Below are 14,740 nucleotides of genomic sequence, written 5' to 3' on the forward strand. Positions count from 1 at the left end.
TAATACTTGGGAGATAAAGACAGACAGATCACAAGTTCAAAGTTATCCTCAGCTACTTTGTGAGTCATGAGACTCTGTCTCAACCCAAGAAGAGGAGAAAGAAGAGGAGGAGAAGGGGGGTGGGGTGGAACTATTGATCTTGTTGATTTTCTACCCTGGCTCAATAAGTTATCAGCTCTCAGAGTTTCCCACGGGAAGCTTTGGGATCTTTTAAATATAGAATCAAATGTGTTTCCTTCCACATTTCTATCCTTTTCTTTCTCTTGTCTGTTGCGCTGGCTAAGCCCTCAAGCACTGTGTAAAGCAGAATGGAGAGAACGAGAACACGTTTAGTCTACCCCTATTCAGTGTAGTGCTGGCAGTGGGTTTTTGTAGCGCTAGAAGGCAGTTACCTCACAATGAGAGTAAACGTTAACAATGACACTGACTGAACTGATTGTCCACAGGACGAGGGCAGAACAGCATAGAAGAAACCAGACCGAACAGAGGCAGACCTGTGACGGAGGGCATTGACAGGCAGGGTTTCTCTGTGTAGCCCTGCCTGTCCTGGAAACAAACGTCTTTTTTTTTTTTTTTTTTTTTTTCTTTTTTTTGCGGACACATAAGAAGTCTCATGCAACTAAATCCCCCAACCCCCAACATATGTTTTTAAGAAGTCTCACTGAGGGGCTGATGGCTATTCTTGGCTGTCAACCTGACTACATTTGGACCAAAAAAAAAAAAAAAAAAAAAAGAAGTCACACCTGATGGCTATTCTTGGGGACTACATTTTTAGCACACCTAATAATTGGGTAATTTGTGGTTGGAAGACTCACCTTAAATCATTTGAGGTGATCTGGGCCATGCCTTCTCATAACAGCCTATGTAAAAGAGGAGAAAGAAAACTCTCTCCTCTGTGCAGGATTGTCCTTGCTAGCGTGGCTGCTCCTTCATTGTGGCATTAGAGTCTTTTTTTTTTCTCCCCTGGGTTCTGGTGTATACTGAAGGCCAGCTGAGACATCCTGCCTTGTGGACTGAATAACTACGGAATTCTTGGACTTTCTGTCAGAAGACAGCCATCGTTGAACTAGTAGGGCCGCAGTCTGTAAGCCATTTTAACTCTCTCTCTCTCTCTCTCTCTCTCTCTCTCTCTCTCTCTCTCTCTCTTAGTTCTGTTCCTCTAGGAACTCTGACTGATTTAGCCATGAAAATACTTAACCTAGAATTCTATCCTGAGTCAAATTATGAGTAAGATGTGACAGTATAGCAAAGACATTCTAAATACAGTGTCGATACGTCTCTCTCACACATTTTGAGAAAGGATCTCATTTGGTTAGCCCACCAGTTCTCCACCTTCCTGATGCTGCAGCTCTTTAAAACACTTCCTCATGGTGTGCTGACCCACAACCTTAAATTTATTTCGTTGTAGCTCCATAACTGTAACCTTGCTAGGGTTATGGATTGTAAGGTAAATATTTTTGACAGGCTGAGAATCACTCTTTTAGGCTGACCTCCAGCTCACTACATAGCTGACACCATGTAAACCAGGTTGGCCTGGAACTCAGAGCCACCTGCCTCTGCCTCCTGTGTGCTGGGAATAAAGGAGTGAATCACCTCACTGGGCCTGGCCTTGCAGTGTTGAGAGTGCGGCCTCTCCCTGGGTCCCAGGTGTTGGGAATTTGGGTGCGCTCCAGCACTCCTGCCTTCGTGCAGTTTCTCAAGAAGCAGTTTAGCTAGGGGAGAAGTCCTCAGGTGTGTCTGAGGAGAGCCATCTGTCTCACAGCTGGAATGAGAGGCTATAGGCAATGCCTGGGGGGAAGTATTTCTTGCTTAAGCCGGATAGTATTTGTGGACGTGTGACTAGTCAGTAAGGCTACAAAGGCCAATGAAGAATGATGATCATGAAAGCCCAGCATACTGGCGATCTGGGAGGACAGAGGGAGAGAGGGCTGGAGAGATGGCTCAGTGGTTAAGAAATGTACTGCAGGGTTGGGGCTGGGCTTGCCAGGGGGAAGGCCCATGTCGATCCCCAGCCTCCAAAAAAAAAGAACCAAAAAAAATAAAAAATAAAAATAATCTATTAAAAAAAAAAAAAAAAAAAAAAAAAGAACATGTACTGCTCTTCCAGGGACCTAGCCTTGGTCCCCAGCATCCACACTGAGTGGTTCACAACTTTCTGCAATTCCAGTTCCACTGCTGACCCCTTCGGGCCTCATCAAGCATCTGCATCCAAGAACACAACCATGCATATCTGGTTCTTTAGTTTTGCTTTGGTTTGGTTTTGTTTTCCAAGACAGGGTTTCTCTGTGTAGCCCTGGCTGTCCTGGAACTCAGTCTGTAGACCAGGCTGGGCTAGAACTCAGAGATCCACTGCCTCTGACACGCAAGAGCTGGGATTAAAGATATATGCCACCACCGCTTGGCTACATATCTGAATCTTAAAAAATAAAGTTAAATTAAAAAGAGGTAGGGACTGTGACCAGAGGAGCATCTTTGGGGGTGTTGGCACTGTTTATTTTGTGATCTGATTTTGTTATATATTTTTAAAGATTTATTATATATATTTACAATATATATATGGTAGCTGTCTTCAGACACGACAGAAGAGGGCATTCGATCCCATCACAGATGGTTGTGAGCCACCATGTGTGTGCTGGGAATTGAACTTAGGACCTCTGGAAGAGCAGTCAGTGCTCCTAACCTCTGAGCTGTCTCCTCAGCCCCTGATTTTGTTTTAAAATGCTTTATAACTCCATGTAGTCCCCCTCTGACCCTTTCTCGCCTATGTAAACATACATGCCATTTTCTGTGTCCACTGTATTTTATTTTTCTTTTATTTGTGTGTGTGTGTGTGTGTGTGTAGTCACAGATGACTGTGAGCACAGCAAGTGCTCTTACCCACGAGCCATGTCTCTAGCCCTCTATTATTATATTTTAAAATAAATTGCTTAAAGACAGTGAGGTAGTCCACAGCTGTACCACCCTGTAGGCTCCTGGTCTTGTCTACCAGGTGTGGTGATGGCACCTGCGTCCCCAACACTCAGCCAACAGGATTGCCATGAGTTTGAGGTGTGGCCTACATAGTAAGACCCTACCTCAAAAGCAAGCGCTAGAAGAGGTCATGGTGACATATGTCTGGAGCTTGGGATGGGCAGAGGCAGGAGGATCACGCCAAGCATAGGGCTAGCTAGGGCTATACAGTGTGACCCTGTCTCAAAAGCAAAGCAACACAATGAAAAAAGCAACCCCAAGCCATGGGCCTGGAGAGCTGGCTCAGCGGTTAAGAGGACTGGGTTTAACTCATAGTCCCCACAGGGTGCCGTACAACTGTCTGCAGGTTCAGTTCCAGAGGAAGCCAATGCCACTGTCCGGCCTCCGCTACCAGGCATGCATGTGGCGCCCAGAGTACACTCAGTTCATAAGGTTAAAAAATAAACTAAAACCCCCAAATTAGCCAGCAGACAACAAAAGCCACTCCGAAAGTATCTTTGCCCTCTGAGCCATCTTCCCGACCCTGTCAAAGTATTTCTTTTGGCCTAAAACCCATTGGAAAATTCCCGAGACACTGTGAGTTCTTTGAAGAGAGAAAGTTTGGGAACTTCCAGACTAAGAAAGCCCCTAGCGCATGGAAGGTGCGACAAGTGCTATAAACTATTAAGGAGCTTTGTCACGGGAACAAGCTCCTCCGGCTGTACGCGTGGTCCGAGCAGAGGCCATGTCCGAATGAACAATTCGACATAAGCACCATTAGCACAGCCACAGACACATGGGACATGTCAGCCGACTGAGCGAAGGGGCTGAAGAAAACGGGTCTTCAAGTCACCAGAACAGGACCCCCAAGGTGAGTAATATTCTTATATATACACAGCATATACTGGGCACCATTCAAAGCAGGATTTGTGGTCTCCAGAGCATTGCAGTGTTAGTTCTGTTTTATATTATTAAGTCATTCTGCTGTAGGAACTCTGCCTAAAACGGTTCCACAGAACACCAACAGGTTTGGAAACCGTTGGCTGCAGTCTGGTCTGAGCTGGAAACAGGCCTGGTTCCGTGAAGGAAGGTGTCTCAAGTGTGCATCATAGAAGAACCCAGTTCACTAAGTGTTGCTGCTTCATAAATCGTTATAGAACCAACAGCAAATGATAATCTTCCACTATCTTGGCATTTAAAAATTATATAAGAGCTGAGGATGTGGCTCAGACGGGCGAATGCAGACTGAACCGGTTCGATGCGTGGCACTTCACAAACGAGGCACGGAGGTGCGTCCCACAAACCAGGCACTGGGCAAGTAGAGGAAGGAGATCAGGCTTTCGTTCTTGGCTATGTGGTGAGTTTGAGATCAGCCTGGGATACAGTAAGTAAATTAATAAATTAACTTAGAAGAAAAGATGTTCCTTATGGTATGGGGCCGGGCCACCTTCCTTAGTCAGCTCAGCATTTTTAACGTCTGTGAGTTTTGTTTCTTGTTTGTAGACTAACTCTTAGGTAAGGGGTAATCGATGTTAAGAGTATTACATTTTATTCATGTGTGTGTGTGTGGACATGGGTGCTTGTACACATCAGTCAGTGTGTGCGGGGGGAGGGCAAGAGAGCAGTCTGTCAGGGTGGGGTCTCTTCTTCTACCGTGAAGTTCCTGGGGACCAAACTTAGTTTTGTCAGGCTTGGTGGCGAGCGCCTTTACCAGCTGAGTCATCTCGCCAGCCAGCTTTTTTTTTTTTTTTTTTTTTTTTTTTTTTTGAGCTTCTTTTTTTTTTTTTGTCTGATCTAGGGACAAATCTGGATGCCTTTTGGCAGGTTTCCTGAAAAGATGGAGGGTGCAGTTTGTGAGGATAACTTTTAGAGAATTAGTTGTTAAAGCAAATAAACAAAAAACCAGAGGCTGTTTCTTCCCAATCTTTCCTTGATTTTAAAATTTCAGACAGGATCTCCGATGGCTGGGTGGAACACACCTAAATCCCAACCCAAGGTCCATAGTGGTTGGACCCTGCCTCAAATTTTAGGGCTGATCTCAGTTTGCTCTTCAGAGGTCCTGAGTTTTCCCAGCACCCACACAAATCTGGATGAGATCCTTTTTGCCCTCGTCTGGTGTTCTGAAAAGATACAGTGTGCTTATACATAAAATAAATAAATAAATAAATCTTTAAAAAAAAAAGGAAAGGTGATAACAGCAGAGGCAGAGGATCTCTGAGCTTGAGCCCCCCCTAGTCTACATAGTGAGCTCCAGGATAGCCAGGGCTGCATAGAGAGATCCTGTCTCAAAAACAAAGAATGGGACAGGGAGATTTCAGTTGTCACCTGCTTTCTTGATTTTCCAAAATTTCAGTCCCAGGGGATGCTCCCTCTATCCTCCAATGGCTGGGTGCAGGGAACACACTTTACAAACAAGATAATAAAAACAAAACCCACTCGACAGAGATCTGACTCCCAAGAGCCGGAGCCGGAACACCCTGAATTCTCCTCAGAATGCTCTGATTCTTGTTAGTTCCTTTTGGCTTTGGTCCTTCTGGCAATTCCACTGCAAATTTAGAAAAAGATCTGAGGATTTGCTCACATCATCTCTGTCTACCTACCCCGTACTTAGCAATCTGCTGCAGATGGTTCCCAAGTAATTTGGGGGTGGGGGTGGGGATACAGACCTCACAACTGTTGTGGTATATGATATACTTATTGAAAAGTGTGAGAGTGGGCTGGAGAGATGGCTCAGCGGTTAAGAGCACCCGACTGCTCTTTCAGAGGTCCTGAGTTCAATTCCCAGCAACCACATGGTGGCTCACAACCATCTGTAAAGAGATCCGATCCTCTCTTCTGGTGTATCTGATGACAGCTACAGTGTACTTATATATAATAAATGAATAAAAAGAAAAAAAGAAAAAGAAAAGTGTGAGAGTAAGGTCTGTTGTTCCCCCAGGTACCCATTTTCCTGATTTGAAAACGAGGCAGTATGGGAAGGAGGATTTCATACATAGCATTGAAGAGGGTTAAAGGCAAGCTTTGCCTGGAGTATTCAGCCAATGGGGGCTCATCCTGATGAGGTAATGTTTTCAGCTGAAGCTTCATTGGCAGCCCTCTCACTACTTGGTGTTCTAAGGGATTCTGGGAAGGGATGTGTTTTCCGGAGCTTGCAACTTCTCTTGCAGCTTCTCACTGGCTCTCTGCTGCCACCTCTGGCAGAGCCGCTGGAAGCTGGTGGCCTCTCAGTAGTGCTTGCCGTCTAAAGGGACCCCTTTAGTCAGAAACCAGGGTTTTCATGCTGACAGATCCTAGTCCTTGTAACCTTGTCCGCAAGTGTTGTGCCTCTTAGCTTTCTCAGAGCCTAGGCAGTGAGTGCTTTACTGGCTAAGCCATCTCCCCACTCCTCATCCTAAGTTTCAAAAGTTGGAGAGTTTTCTTTTTCTTTTTTTTTTTTTTTTTTGGAGCTGGGGACTGAACCCAGGGCCTTCTGAGCTAAATCCCCAACTAAGGTTGGAGAGTTTTGTTTTTTTTTTTCTTTTTTTCCGGAGCTGGGGACCGAACCCAGGGCCTTGCGCTTGCTAGGTCAGCGCTCTACCGCTGAGCTAAATCCCCAATCCCTAAGTTGGAGAGTTTTAAAGTCTAAGACTCTGCTAAGTGTGGTGGCACATGTTTGTAAACCCAGTTCAGGAGGGTGAGGAGGAGAATGCAGAGTTCCAGGCCAGCCAGTGCTGTACAAGCAAGGCTCAGCAGTGCTGCATAGCCACGTCTCAATAACAACATGGTACTACTACACACACACACACACACACACACACACACACGTCTCAACATCAGCAGGGTACTACATGGCCATGTCTGAACAGCATAGTAATATATAGCCATGTTTGAACAGCAACATAGCAACCTGAAATTAATGTGTGTACACCACACACACCATACATATACATATCACACATGTGCACACATATTCACCCCTACATACTTACCACACACATATTCACCCACACACGTAGCACATACCAGGTATATACATACACCACTCACATACATATTCACTCCCTACACATACACACATGTACATCACATACACACACCATGCACATACTACACTATCACATACAAACACCACACTCAAACATACTACACACACATATATTCACCCTATACACACACACACACATACATCACATCACATACACACACCATTCCCTACACACCCACACACACACACACACACACACACACACACACACACACACACACACACACATATATACACACACACACACACACACACACACACACACACACACACACACACACACACACACACACACCCCGTTCTGCCATCCTGGTCTCTTTCCAACCCCACCCCACCCACTGACAGAGATCTCTCCCATCTCAGATTAGATTATCACAGGGAAACAGAAGACCAGGAAGGAAGGAAGGAGAGAGTCCTGAGGCTCAGGAGTTTGCCCAGGGGCCCCAGGCTGAATCCTCGGCCTGAAGACCCTTTTACTGCATGTCAGACGGCATGCTGTGAGTGCGCGGAAGCTGACCGTGCTCAGGGCCGGGTGTCAGACACAAGGCTCACCGGCATCCAGCCCACGGCCTGGCTCATTTCTATTTTATAACTGCCGGGACTTTTAATCGGGCAGAAGTGGGAAGAGCAGCTTGATATGTTTTCATGTATCCATCCATCCATAGTTTCAAACTATTTTCGATTTATTACAAAGTATCTCTCTAATGCTGCTGGAGGAAGAGAATTTAGCGTTTCTCAAATGGGATTCACCTGAGCCTTCTCTCTAAAGGACAATAATTAATGTGCACATAGATCAGAGAATCATTTCTTATATTTTATAGGTTACTCGGATTTTAAGAAACCATGGAGGGGGCACAGCAAAAAAAAAACCCAAAAACCCCAAATAAGAAAATAAGACATGTTAATGTTGCATAGTGTTGTGTTTTGCTCTTAGAGACAGCTTTCCTGTGTATCTCTGGCTGGTCTGGGACGATGTGGCCCAGGCTGACCTTGAACTCACAGCAATCCTACCTCAGCATCCTGACTGTTAGGATTACCGGTGTGAGTCACTGCACCCAGAGGAGATAATTTTAGGAGGATCCTTTCACTGTGAGCTATTTAATGAGAGGATTATAAAATAATTACTTTGATTACATTAAGAGAGGCCGAGACTATTTGTTTAGACTTATAACTAGAAGTTCATCTAGAGGCCGCTCCACATGCCTTTAATCCCAGCACTCAGGAGGCAGAGGCAGGCAGATCTCTGAGTTTGAGGCTGCCCTGAACTACAGAGTGCCAGGATAGCCAGGGCTACACAGAAACCCTGTCTCCAAAAGCAAGCCACGTCTCCAAGCTCAGTATGGTACTGTATTGCAATTTCAGGGTCTCTAGAGGTTGAAGCGGGATTGGAAGTTCAGGCCAATTTAGGCATCGTACTGAGGTCCTGCCTCACAAATAAAAATAAGAGGGGAACTAGGATAAAAGAATAGAAAGCCCGGAAACCCTCGACTCCCTGAAAAAAAGCAAACTTGTCCAGGACTCCGTTTTAAAAAAATTATAACACATTTGTGGGAGGAAAGCAGACATCTAAAAGCTTATTTGTCAAGCTCTGGGTTCCTGCTTTGACTGTGATTTGGACTGAATGGGGCCAAGGTCTCTATGTTTCTTGGTGTTCCCATTTTATTTATCTTTGACCCTTGTCCTGTGGGCTGGTTCTTTATCTCCTAAGGACAGAGATAATAGGCAGCCAAGTCGGCCCGAGCAGCCTTCCGGGCAGCATTCCTTCTGGTTTCTGGGGAGAGGACCGGATGGTTAAAAGCTCTCCGTGGACTGAAATGAGCACCTTGGGCTGAGCTGGGTGAGTCCCTTCCCTCTGAGATCTCCCTGTGAGTGAAAGGAAGTGTTGGGAACGGCAAAGGAAGTGGAACTTTTAGAGTAAAATTGGCTAGGGCTTGACTAGATTAGAGGTGGTGGTGTATGCTTGTGGTCTTAGCACTCAGAAGGCTGAGGCAGGAGGATTGCTGAGTTTGAGCATGACTGTGCTACATTGCAAGACCCTGTTTTAAAAAATAAAAGCCCCACCTAATGTGGTAACGGCTCACAGCCAAGTGCTCCATATTTATGATCAATATGAAGGAGTTAAAGGTAGAAAACTAGGCAACAGGGATGGAGAGAAACTCAGAGGTGGCACTTCTGTCCCCAGGGCAGATGTGACCTCAGTGGGTGACACTTATGTCCTGAGAGCTGAGGTGCCCTCACCTGTTGTTACAGAAACTCAGGACAACACAGGCAGAAGCCATTTGCTGCCCCTCAGCCTGATTAGATGAATGTATGTCAGGTGTAGTGGCTTAGCCCAGTAATTCCAGCACTTGGGAGTATAAGGCAGGAGAATTGCTGCCAGTTTGATACTAGCTTGGGCTACATAGTAAGTTCCAGGTCAGCTTGACAGAGTGAGAGCTTGCCTCAAAAAAATTAAAAAGAAAAGAAAGAAATTCTGTACAGTATCTATTGTTGGCCAAAGTTCAAATGTCCACTTTTACTGTCTTGCTTCTTTTTTTCACATTTATTTTATTTTGAAACAAAGTCTCCTGTTGGCCTTCAACTGGCTATGTAGTTAAGGATGACCTTGAATTCCTGATCCTCCTGCTTCTACCTCCCGAGTGTTGGAATTACAGGTGTGTGCCACCACACCCCAGCTAAGTGTCTTGCTTTTCTACCTGGTTTTACTTGGTTGCTAGGAACGTTCTATACAAACATGTGTGTGAATCCCAGCACCTTTTCATGGAAAAACAGGAACTAATGTGCTGATGGGGCATATCCCTGTGGAATATGATATGTAAAAAGTAGATGGAAGGTCTGGTGGTGGCACCTACCTTTAATCCCAACACTTCAGAGGCAAAGGCAGGGGGATCTCTGTGAGCTTGAGTGCAATCTGGTTCCAGATTAGCCAGGGCTATGTACATATATGTATGCATACATACACACACAAACAGACACATACATACACACACACATACATACACACATATATGGCCATCCATGTACATACATATATACATACAAAAGCGTACGTACATACATTGTTCTGTCTCACAGAACAAAACGATCCCCCAAAAGTAGATAGAATATTAGGGACACTTTTTTTTAAATTTGATATAGGCATGATATAGGCATGTAAAAGGATACACCTCACAAGGTTTACTTTTGTAGGAAAGGGCATAAAATTCAGAGATGGAAAAGATACTTTTTGGCTTGTAACAGTATTTAATTGTGTGTTATGTGCCTAAGTGCGTGTATGTGGATCACGTGTGTACAGGAGCTCATGGAAGTTACGGGTGGCTGTGAGCAGCCTTGTGCATGCTGGGATATGGCCTGGGTTCTCTGTATGCACAGTCAGGAAGCACTCTTAACTGCCCCGCCATCTCTTCCACTGTCTTTTTGGGATTTTTAGATAGGGTCTCATTCTGTAACTCAGGCTGACCTGGAACTCATTATATCATGACTGACCTCAAATCCACAGCAATTCTCCAGCCCCAGTCTTCCAAATGCTAGCATTCCAGACATGAGTTGTAATACAGGGCATCCTTATGTAGCCCAGGCTAGTCTGGAAATTACTATGTAGACCAGGCAGGCCTCAAACTTGCTGAGATCCTCCCACTTCTGAGTGTCGAGTACAGGTGTGCCAATATTCTCTGCCATGAGAATTTTTTATATGTTGTTACTGGTGTGTGTGTGTGTGTGTGTGTGTGTGTGTGTGCAACCTCACCCATGTTTAAGCTGAGTATTGTGACCCTAGGGCCTTACATATGCTAGGCAAGTGTTCTATTGTCACGAGCTATACCCCACCCTTCATTGCCCACTTTTTATTGCTCTGAATTCCCAATGACTATAATATGGTCATTGTCTGTGCCTAAACCCAGGAATATGTATTACTTAAAACTTCATTCATTCATTCATTCACCTATTTTGTGTGTGTATGTTTGTATAGAGAACAGAGAACCACTTTTCTCCTACCATGTGGGTCCTGCAATGGGTTGTCAGGCTTGGTGGCAGGCATTTTTACCTGTTGGGCCATCTTTCTATATATTCCTTTCCAACTTGTTAAAATGATGAAATTGGGTGTAGTATCACTTGGGAGGCAGAGGCAGACAGATCTCTGAGATCAAGGTCAGCCTGGTCTACAGAGTGAGTTCCACGACAACCTGGCCTACACAGAGAAACCTTGTTTTTAAAAAAGTCAAAGAAGAGAAGGAGGAGGAAGAGGTGGAGGAAGAGAAAGAAGAGGAGGAGGAGGGAGACAGTAATGGAGTGCCCCAAACTTTCGCTCTAAGACCCCCTTTAAGTTCTTGCTATATCTAGCTTCCAACTGGGTGAAGTTTGATGATTCATTCCAGAACCATGAGAAGAATTCAAACTTAAGAAGGAAAGCCTTAACAGGAAAGAACCAGATTAGAAAGTAACTAGAAGGAGAAAGGAGAAGAGGAGGAGGAAGCGGGGCACAGTGCATCGGCCTCCGGGCTCTTGGAAGGTAGAGATAGAAGGGTCAGAGTTCAAAGTTGTTCCAGGCTGGCTTGAGGTAAATAGAAACCTGACAATAAAAAGGAGAGAACTTCTATTTTATGGTTGTTGGGATTGCCTTTCAGGGCCACTGAATCCAGGTGGGATGTTCTGAAGACGGCCCATTTGCCTCTGGGTTCCTGAGGGATCAGTGGAAAGGAGCCCTGGCCCCATCAATTCTCCATCAAATGAAGGGTGAGGCTCCTTCCTTCCCTCTTCCAATTTGGGTGTTAATTGTTCCAGCTCTTCTTTTCCAGAAGATTGCAGCTCCCCGGAACTCAGGGTATCTCTCTTATCAGTCCTTCGAGCACCGTCACTACTGTTCAGGATGACCGTCTTATTCCGACTTTCTACTACACAGTCATGGTTATCTATAAAGCTTTTGAGCAATCTTCAATAGCTGGGGCCTATTCAGACCCTCACATCCTTCTTCTGAAGTTTCTTTTCTAATATCTCGGAAAATTGCTTAACGAAAGAAGCAATTGGCTGCTTGCTGTCTTCATGCACATCTGGGTCTATGGAGATGAACACCCCGTGAGCCTCCTAGATGCTCGCCAGGAACCCACAGACCGTTCTAGGGGCCCTTGTACTACCTCAACTACCCTAGACCGAGTGGTAGGTTTTCTAGCAGCTGCCTTAATCCTCCCAAAGGGCCTGTTGAAAGTTTCCCAGCCCTGCCTCCTTACCTTGGTCAGTGCTGGGGTCCTGGTCAGGTTGGGCCAAGGAGAAAACCTCCTCTATCTGGATGCACTGTCCAGTAGTGATCCCTGCCCGATCTGTCTGCTACTCATCCATGAAGAGACTGGAGGAACTGTTGGCAGTCATCTGAGGTCGGCTGGCAATAGACTGTCTCGAGGAGGCTAATGAGATCCTGAGTTTTTAGAGAATTTTTGAGGTTTTCCAGTTATACAGATCACTGGTTGAAAAGGAAATATAAACTATGAAAAGGGGGAGACAAAGAACATCCAGGGATTGGGCCCACAGGGGAGGGGGCTCTCCCTCAGAGAGTGGAGGGAAGGGCTACCTCTGCCCCAGGGAAATTTCTCCCAGAGCCCCCATAGCCAGAGCCTCTCTTGAGTGTGTGGAGAGGAAAGGGGACCCAAGGTAGAATATCCAATGTACCCTCCAACATAGCCAGGGGATTTCCTTCTTGGGGTGGGATGGGCATACAAAAGGGAAAAGTCAACTTCCTTCAGTGGATCTGAGAGAACAGGAAGAGGTTTGGGTTTTTCTGGTTAACCCTGCCAAACCAAGAGGATTCAGGTCCCCAAGGAGAGGGCACTGGTCTTAAGCCAAGATAGTGGATCTCGCAGCAGAGAAAGCCATTGGTCAATGTAGGGAAATTGGTCAGGACGGCCTCAGTTTCCAGTCACTATGTTCCAGACAACCTGAACTGCTTGGGGACCCAGAGATCTGTCACTGCATCCAGCTGCAAAAGAGGGCTAATCAGTTTCACAGAAGGTCTGGAGTTTCCCACATGAGATTCGGACACCCTAACATTGTCTTGGGGCTGCTCACCCCACCTCCTATCACAGCTCTATTCCTTCTAGCCAACAGAATTGAAGAAACCAGAGAGACACACAGACAGGCAGCAGTAAAGACAACCAAGAGTGGCCACTACACAGATTTAAAGCAGGGCTTCCAGTAACATTTCACACAGATCCAGAACACTCGGGTTTGGGCTGTGTCCAGTTTTTCCTAAGTGTACTTCCCAGAAGGTGCCATAGCCAGATCCACCTGTCAGGAGACAGATCCAGGAAACATTCTGCAACTTCCCGTCAAGGGTGGAGGCTCAGGAGCCTGTAGGGCACCTGGAGTAAAGACAGGTGAACTTCCTGGGGCCCTGGAATGTCTAGGGGTGTGCACTCCTAGGAACTGTCCTTTCTCTGTGCTGTGCTGTTGCCCCAGAGGTAGTCCAAGACTCCCAGTGTCTTGGTGTCTCAGCCTCTAGAAATATTGTGAGGTAATTCCATTAGAGAATGTGCAGCCAGCCCCTCTTACAGCTAAATAGAAAGTCTTTATTATTGCCCAGGGAACTTCCCCAAATCATGAAACCCTGACCCTCACAAAAGTCTTTTAATGCACAGAAATCACATCCTGGTTAACATACTTCAGTTAGCAAGAATAGTTAGCAAGAAGTCGAACTACAGAAGTCAAATACCAAGGTTAGTACATTTGGGGTTTTTCCTGGATCCTGGAACTATAATCGAAGACTGTATCTTTGATTGATGAGGTCTTTAATCCTATTTCGGTACATGTTGGAGCCTATGTGTTGGGTTTTAAGGTTGGTATAGTGCCTCCGACTTGGTGTCAGTTGTGCTGAGGCCTGAAGTCCTGTTACAAGTTCACAGAACTGTGAGACACCAATCATTCCATCCTGGTAAGGTCACCTTGACTGTAGATTGTACTGCAGCACCACAGCATCTGTCCAGCAAGCAGGGATGATGGCACAGAGTGAACGAAGCTCTGTTTTCTTTTGTGAGCAGCTCCTCTATCTATGAAACAAATGGAGTTGGATTCTGGGGGACATATCTCGAGTCTGAACAAAGAAAGCACTTTCCCCAATTCCCTTGGTTCCCTTGGAAGCTTCTGGGAAAGTGTCTAAAAATTATAGGTAAATATATTCTGATCTTCAGTACAGAGGAGCAAGCAAGGTTAGAGAGGTGATTGTGTGGGACGCAAAGCCAGCTCTGGAAGACTCCAGTGAATGTAAGTTACTGGGGTGGAAGTGAAAGTCTTAGGCATAACCACAGTGCGTTCACAACAGGCAAGAACCAAGTCCCAAAGGCTAGAATGCAAATGCAGAGTTTACTGCAATGTTTCCAGTGCTAAGCACCAGGCCTGACAGATCACAGGGCTCAGTGACTACTATTTACTGAATGGAGAGATACTCCAGGAGAAAGAAACAAAGACAAGAAGATACAAATTGTCCCCAGCTCCAAAAAAAAAAAAAAAAAAAGATACAAATTGCAAAACCTTACTATGAAGGCCCAGCTGGTGGCATCCATGCCCATTTAATCCCAGAACTCTGGTAGTAGAGACAAGTGTAGTTCTGGGCCAGCCAGGGCTACATACTGAGATCCTGTAGGGTCTAATGTAGCCTAGGTTGGCTCTGAACTTGCTATGTATTAGAAAGTCTGTCCTTGAACTCTACTCTCAAATGCTGGCACTGGAGGCTTGGGACACTACATTAGATTCTTTCTCTGAGACAGGGTCTCGGCACACAGATTT

The 14,740-nt window shown here is 45.6% G+C and overlaps 1 protein-coding gene across 9 annotated transcripts in view; it reads left to right on the forward strand.

The window, feature by feature from the left end:
* Positions 1 to 8,690: 8,690 nt before the first annotated feature.
* Fam13b (family with sequence similarity 13 member B) overlaps positions 8,691 to 14,740 on the forward strand; it is a 79,104-nt gene continuing 73,054 nt past the window's right edge. For 4 of the 9 annotated variants that reach the window (XM_032885988.1, XM_032885994.1, XM_032885992.1 and 1 more), the window contains exon 1: positions 8,692 to 8,810. The gene's annotated coding sequence lies outside the window, so the exon portion shown is untranslated. Of the gene's footprint in view, positions 8,811 to 11,595; positions 11,705 to 13,596; positions 13,675 to 14,740 lie in introns of all 9 variants that reach the window. The other 5 variants (XM_032885997.1, XM_032885998.1, XM_032885990.1 and 2 more) reach the window with 4 other exon arrangements.

This window comes from Rattus rattus, chromosome 15, assembly GCF_011064425.1.
Source record: "Rattus rattus isolate New Zealand chromosome 15, Rrattus_CSIRO_v1, whole genome shotgun sequence".
In the NCBI taxonomy this organism is placed as follows: Eukaryota; Metazoa; Chordata; class Mammalia; order Rodentia; family Muridae; genus Rattus; species Rattus rattus.